Source organism: Sinocyclocheilus anshuiensis, unplaced genomic scaffold (assembly GCF_001515605.1).
Source record: "Sinocyclocheilus anshuiensis isolate Anshui unplaced genomic scaffold, SAMN03320099.WGS_v1.1 scaffold1618, whole genome shotgun sequence".
NCBI lineage: Eukaryota > Metazoa > Chordata > Actinopteri > Cypriniformes > Cyprinidae > Sinocyclocheilus > Sinocyclocheilus anshuiensis.
In genome coordinates this window covers 102,353-109,774 of record NW_015542418.1, presented here as the reverse complement: position 1 = coordinate 109,774, position 7,422 = coordinate 102,353, and the positions used below count along the sequence as shown (strand labels likewise).

General features: G+C 42.7%; 1 long non-coding RNA gene across 1 annotated transcript in view; it reads left to right on the top strand.

The window, feature by feature from the left end:
- Positions 1–6,974, top strand: part of LOC107693474 (uncharacterized) — a 12,975-nt gene extending 6,001 nt beyond the window's left edge. Inside the window, exon 3 of the long non-coding RNA XR_001634745.1 lies at positions 6,963–6,974. This is a non-coding gene — a long non-coding RNA (uncharacterized LOC107693474). The remainder of the gene's footprint in view (positions 1–6,962) is intronic.
- Positions 6,975–7,422: the final 448 nt, after the last annotated feature.

The following is a 7,422-nucleotide window of genomic DNA, read 5'->3' as shown; positions in this document are numbered from 1 at the left end:
GCTGCACGAGCCTATGGCGACAAAGCCCGCCAGAATGGGCGGGGCATCTGGCTATATAAGCGGGCGTTCGGCACAGGATTCTCCGATTTCTTCTCCTTCAGCGACGACTCTACGTCTTCAAGCTGATCCAAAGCCGCTCGCCGTTGACATGCCTTCGCAGCTGGAATCGGGACTTCTCAGCATGGCTGACCTGCTTCTCCGCCGCTTCAGCGACGCAGCAGTTCCGGTTCATTTCCCCTGCCGCCATCCGGCGATTCTAAAAGAGCTTACTAAAAGAGCTTGGCGTTGTTGCAAATGTCGCACCGTTACTGCGGTTTGTGCGGGTCTCCCCTGCACGCCGATGACGGCCACACCGAGAGCGTTTCCTGCTTGGGGAAATCCCACGCGGAAGCTGCGCTCACGGGAACTGAGTGTTCTCATTGTGAGAACTTCAGTCTCGCCTCTCTTCGCTCGTGGATTGCTTTCTTTTCAGAGAGCGACTCCACCCCTCGCTCCCTCCCATTTTCTTCCTCCCAGGGACCTGTGAGGAAAAAACAGCGGGGCAGAGGACTCGAGCGTCCGGCTGCGAGCGAGCTCACGTCGGTCCAGATCCCGCATGCCTCGCCCTCGCCCCAGAGAGTGAGTTCTCCCATTCTTTTCTCCCAGTCTGACCAGCGTCCCTCTGCCGGCGCGAGCGATCTGGTCTCATTTGGGGGAAGTGAGGATGAGCTGCTTGATGACAGCATGTCACTGACCGCCTCGGACGCAGAGGAGCTGTTGGGCTCGGTGACCGACCCCACAAATATCCTCGTTTTATTATCCCCATGACCCATCTCGACACCCCGGGGATGGCCTGCCAGGCCTCGGCCCGCGTGGCGAGGGGTTGGATTAACTCGGGTGACTGGCCGCACGGGGGCAGAACACTCGTGAGAAGTGGAAGAGGAAGTTTGCTCAGTTTTTGAAAATGTTTGTGTTTTATTTTTTCCGCTATAACAGCGGCTGATTGCTTGGGCGCTTGAATGGACCCGTTGTTCGCAACAAACACATTTTCCTCTGTACCCGGAGTTGAACGGGGTGTCAGGAGGTCTAAGAGAGGCTGCTTGGGAGGCGGTCCGGCCGTAGCGAGACCTGGCCCCATCCTCTTCCTGTCCCGCAGATCAGGAAGACGCCTGAGGCACCGGGTCCAACGCAATCTTGGGTCGGGGTCCCTGGCGCTTAGGAAGAGGGTAGTGTCTGGCCGAGCGGGAGCGTCTTCGCGTCTGCTGGGCCTTAGCAGGCTGAACAGCGGGGGCGGCAGGTGCTGGCTTCGCGGGCTGCTGAGTCGGCATAGACTTAGGGCGACTAGAGGTAGCAGCGGAGCTGGAGCGCTTTGGCAGGAAATGTCGCATAGCTTGGGACGAGTGTATGGACGCAGTTCTCTCCCCTCTGAGACAGATGGGAATCCGCATTCTCAACTACCTCGACGACTGGCTCGTTCTCGCCAAGTCAGAGGCAGAACTACTATCACACAAGACCCTCCTCCTCAGCCACCTAGAGCGCCTGGGTCTCGGGGTCAATTTTGCCAAGAGCATGTTGTTCCCCAGCCAGCGAATATTGTTCCTGGGAATAGTTTTCGACTCAGCTCAAATGAGTGCTGTAGTCGTGCCAGAACGGGCTCTGGCCATACGGAGACTGGCAGCCTCCTTCGAGATTGGTACCACTCGCCCTCTCAAAACGTTTCAGAGGATGCTAGGCCTCATGGCTGCAGCCTCGCCAGCGCTACAGTTGGGTCTGCTTCGTATGCGCCCCCTTCAGCGCTGGCCGAAACGACGGGTTCCATCCCATGCATGGCGTCACGGACGCAGGTCAGGGTGAATCAGGCCTGTATAACAGCCCTGGCCCCCTGGAAGAGCTCTCGCTGGATGGAACAGGGTGTGACCATGGGAATGGTTTGCAGAAGGACAGTTGTCACGACAGATGCCTCCAACGCAGGTTGGGGGGTGCTGTGCGAGGGCATACCGACTTTTGGCCACTGGTCAAAGACAGAGAAAGGCTTCCACATCAACTGCCTGGAATTGCTAGCAGTATGTTGAGCCTGTCAGTTCTTCCTGCCAGTCCTAAAGGAGCACCATGTGCTAATCCGATTGGACAAAATGTCGGTGGTGTCCTACATAAATCGCCAAGGAGGCCTCTCCTCGGAGCGCCTCTTCATTCTGGTAGAGTGCCTCCTGGAATGGGCTCAACTCAACCAAGAAAACTAATATGGTTATTGCAATAATCTTCAGTCAATGCAAAAAAAGATAAAACAGAGTCTTCAGGAAGAATCATCAAACACTTAGATAACACCAAAGCATATCATATTTTTCTTAAGAAAGGTGTTCTTTGCGAACTTACAAATTTCTTAAGACTTCATCTTAAGGAATTCCTTATATTGGTTCACAAGAAAAAAAACTGTTTATTTTCATTTAATCTTTATTTTCTTTTTTTGTTATCTGAACTGTTTCCATAACTCTACATTAGGTGTAAGAAAAGGGAAACACATTTCCGATCTGATGGCCCAGAAAGGAACTCCAAATCCTGTGTCACAGTCTAGCAGTACACAATGAGGGCTGAAATAGAAACTTGTGCTTCACATGGAGGGTTTTATTGGCTCCTCTGGTATTAATTAAGACTCCGGATATCCACAAGGCCAGAGCTCAAGCCTGCTCTTTAAACATCTCTCAGAATTTACCTTCTTTTCTTCTCCTGCCTGCTTGTTCTCTCTGTGTGTGAGTGTGTGGGTGTGTCTCTTTTGGGCCCCTTAAACTCAATTCCATTCCAAGGATTTTTGGGATGTTCCTAAAAGCAGCATGTCTTTTCTTCTCTGCTGGTCAACAACACACCTGCTTCCCCACCTCATCAACAAACAGCAATAGCAACAAATAAAACACACTTGAAGCATACTGTAAGCTGACAGAAAACTGACTACATTTATGGCATGACGATGATTTAACTTAATTTCAATTTTTTTTAAAACGTACACAATTAAAGTTTCCTTTTACAAATGTGAACAGCTTATTAAGTTGGTATAAAAGTGAAGATAATCTATTAAATAAACAGTTCTGTTCTGCTTTATCATAAATTGACAATTGTTATTATTATTTTATTACAAAAGCATGTTTAAACAAAGTGTAATTAATATGCCCACTGGAAAAAAATGTTTATGGATAATTTACAGAGCATTAAATTTTATTTCAGCTCAAGAAGGTTCTTAAATATTTTCATTCTGTATGGTAGTCAACAGTTTCTATTCATTTTGGATGTTGTACTGCATCTATGTTTTTTTATCACTCCACATAAAATCTAGATATAGAAAGAATACTGCTTACAAATACCAAGAACGGATTTGATTTATTAATACGTTAACTTTAAATTCTTCTGTATTTACTTTGAAACCTCACCTCAAACTTAGTTTACATATATACATATATTTTTTTTTTTTTTTTTCAAAATAAAATAAATAATAATAATATACTATATTGCCATATTATGTTAATGTTGCTCTAATTCATGCTCTGCAATGTACAAAAATGACAATTAACTTTTGATTTATACAACCTGATCTCTACAATACAGTTCCAGACTATTTGTCTTGTATTGCTATACAAAAAAGAGAGACATCTTCAGAAATCTGCAGGCAGGTTTGTTTGTTATATCGTACAGCTGCGGTTGAAGTGAGTCAAACCATCATCAGCAGAGAGAGCAGGGCAGGACTTCCTCTGTCACGCTCTCATATCACTCACACACACACCTATCCTTATGGGTTCATTCCATAGGCGTAATGGGTTTTTTTTACTGTACAAACTGTATTTTTAACCCCTTACCTTCTTTCTTAATTCTTACATTTTCATAACAAATTCATTCTGTATGATTTATAAGTTTGTTTCCTCATGAGAACCTAAAAAATGTCCCCACAAGGACATTTCCTAGTATTACTATACTGTGGGGACATTTAGTCTCCACAAAGTAGTGAATACCAGTACACACACACACACACACACACACACTCATTCTCACATGCTGTGCCACATTCCTGCCAGCTGCAGTGACATCAGAATCCAGTCCAGACTCGCTACGTCCCCAGCGTCTCACTCTCGCTGTCTGTCTCGCGTCTTCATTACCGTGTGCTGTGTAATGTAAAACAGCGTTCAGGAGGAGGAAACCTGATGCTGTCTTACATTAACCCGATTCCGCTCAGTGTGCCGTCTCTCTTATCTTAATGCTCGCTTTGTATACCTTTTCAACTTTTCAAAAGATGTCTGAAAGACCACAATAATCCACAAGACTCCAATCCATCAGTTAACATCTTGTGAATGCAAAAGCTCAGTGTTTGTAAGAAACAAACACAGTTTCAATTTCACTTCTGTCCAAAATACGACTCCATAATCCATAACGCTTCCTCCAGTGAAAATTCCATCTCTTGTGGTCTCTCACATCAAAATCCACACACATCTTTGCTGCTTTGGACTGTTTTTTGTTTGTAAACGGTGCTTGATCTATGCAGATTTCTCTCCTGATTCACTGGGGAAAGTAACGTTATGGATAGAGGACTCATATTTCAGTCAGAAGCTATGGTTTGAAGTTAAAATCATCTTGATGGATTTGTTTCTTACAAAGACGCAGCTTTTCTCTTCTCAAGACATTAACTGATGGACTGGAGATGTGTGGATTACTTGTGGATTATTGTGACGGCACCCATTCACTGCAGAGGATCCATTGGTGAGCAAGTGATGAAATGCTACATTTCTCTAAATCTGTTTCCATGAACAAACAAACTCATCTACATTTTGGATGGCCTGGAGGTGAATACATTTTAGTAAAATATAATTTTTGGGTGAACTATACCTTTGAGACAGATTCACAATATTAAAATTTTCTTTAAATAATTTTCCCTGTAGTCCACTTGCAATGCATTTGCGATTGCAGTTATATTTTTCATACAGAAATCACCCCCATTCAAATGAATCAAAACACAGGGAAATTAGAACAGCCAACAGTAAACTGTTCCTGTTATACAGTGTTAGCAGAGCAGACTCTGCTGCAATACAGCAATGCAAACATCAGAACCTCTAATGTTGTCACTTTCACACCATAAGACTGCATACAGTAATATCACCCAGCTTGATCTAGGTAAAGTGAACTCAAGAAGCCATTAGCCTGAGTGATTAGGTTTCTTTGTGACTTTCATCATTGATTTTTTTTTTTAATCAACAGGAAATCACTAACACGCCTTTTTAACTCTTTCACTAAGAATACTGCAAATTTATCAACAATTTTTTTTGTCTTCAATTTAAGTTGTAAGCAAAAAATAAATAAATAAATGAAAAATACACTTAGTGAGCCAATGACATAACCATCACCAGTTTATAACGTACACAAGACGAGAAAGCTGAAAAAAACTTGTTTACCTTTATTTTTTATTTATTTTCTAGTAATATTTAAAGATTTATTTCATGAAAATGATACAGATCTAACATGTATCATACTCCTATATGATGGTTCCAGGTCTGGGATGAGCCCTGAATAACAGTGCCTGCCAACAGATTCAGACTCCACCCAACATCACATTAACCTATGACAGCAAGTCAGCTAACAAAAAATGAAGGCAAACAGTATTTTATTTGACCAGTATGTCTGAACGTTGGCCAGACTGCACAAATATGAGGCATTGTAAACTTAAATTATCTTGCAATTAGCAAGCATCCAATTAGTAAGCACCTCGACCAGACTTCTTTCGCCCCAATGGAAAGCACATTTACGCTGTCTGAATCGTTCCCTATGCCCTATATAGTGCACTATGTGCCATTCACTGTACAGAAAATACTAACTCTGTGAACAAGTGACCAATTTCAGCTGCAGCTTCAGTGTCTATTTATAGTGTAGGGGGCGGATTCTTCAGATTCTAGAGAGCATTTGATTGGACAGAAAGTTTGATGAGAATCTAAAGTGCGGGGTGATGTCCACATTGGCGGAAGTTAGAGAAGTTGAATGCTTATATCTAGTAAATGACTTGAGTTAAGCTTGTTAGCTGTTGCTAATTTGTGAATGTGCAATCCAATATGGAGATGTGCCTTTTAAATGTTTGTGTAGGATGTGTGTTTAATACCCTGAGGAAGGCCCTTAGGCCGAAACGCGTCGGTATTGTTAATAAAAATCTCCTTATCACAAGCAGTGCTGGAATCTTTCCTCACATTCTTGTATCCAGTTGTTTTCATACACCTTGTGAATGGTAAAGTTGCTCCATATCTTACCTTATATATCTTGTATAGGGCTGTGCAAATAATCGTATGCGATTTTCAAGCGCATCTCGTCAGTAAAGTCGGATCTGTGATTAGTAGTAAATCTCCAGCACGTGCTTTCAGATGGAGCAGCATTTACTACACAGAGCCGAAGATCACTGACAAGCTATGCAAAATTGCGTTCATAATCGGCAATGAATCGCCTGTGATTTTGAACGCAATTTTGCGTAGCTTGTCAGTGAACTACGGCTCTGTGTAGTAAATGCCACTCCATCTGAAAGCACGTGCTGGAGATTTACTACTGATTACAGAACCAGCTTTACTGACGAGATGCGCATGACAATCACATTCGATTAATCGTGCAGCCCTAATCAATATGATTAACCCGGCGCAAATCCATAGATACAGTGCGTTATTTATCTCTGTGTCAAAATTTCTGCTATCTAATCTGTTAAAGCTGGTTTGTTTCATATTTCTGACATTTTTGTGTGTTCCTACTAACAGGATTCTGCCTGACATTGTGAAGTTGCTCAAAGATTATGAGATGAAAGTCATAATATTTTTAGAATAAAATCAAAATTATGAGAATAAAGTATTTATATTGCATGAATAAAGTTAATTTAATTGAAAATTCCACATACTCTGCAAAAAAAACGCTTCATTCTTCAGCAACGTGTGAATTTTTCACCTGTTTTTTTTTGCATATGGGTCCAGGGCTGACTTAAGGCCCGTTCACACCAAGGACAATAACTATAAAGATAACGATAAAGATATAGTTCTAAAAATCGTTCTCAATATTAAAGAATAGCAGAGTCCACACCACAGCTATAACGATAAAGGCACAGAGAAACGATATCATTGGAATCACTTCCAGAACGATTTTTTTCAGCTGATGAACGATAAAATCATTGACACCCAATCAGAATCCATCCTACAATCACAAGCTCAAGATTTTAAAACGGCAGGCGCGTGTGCGCTTAGAATAAACTGACAATATCGTACGCTGGTGTGGATGCTAATATCGTTATCTTTATAAGTTATCGTTCTTGGTGTAAACGGGGCTTTACTATGCTACTGTGCAGTACATACACAAATTTCAGCAAGATTTCTAGCACAAACCTGGACAGTGTATGAGCTTGTAACACTCCAAAGAGAAAGGAAAACTTGAAATCGCATCATATGACCC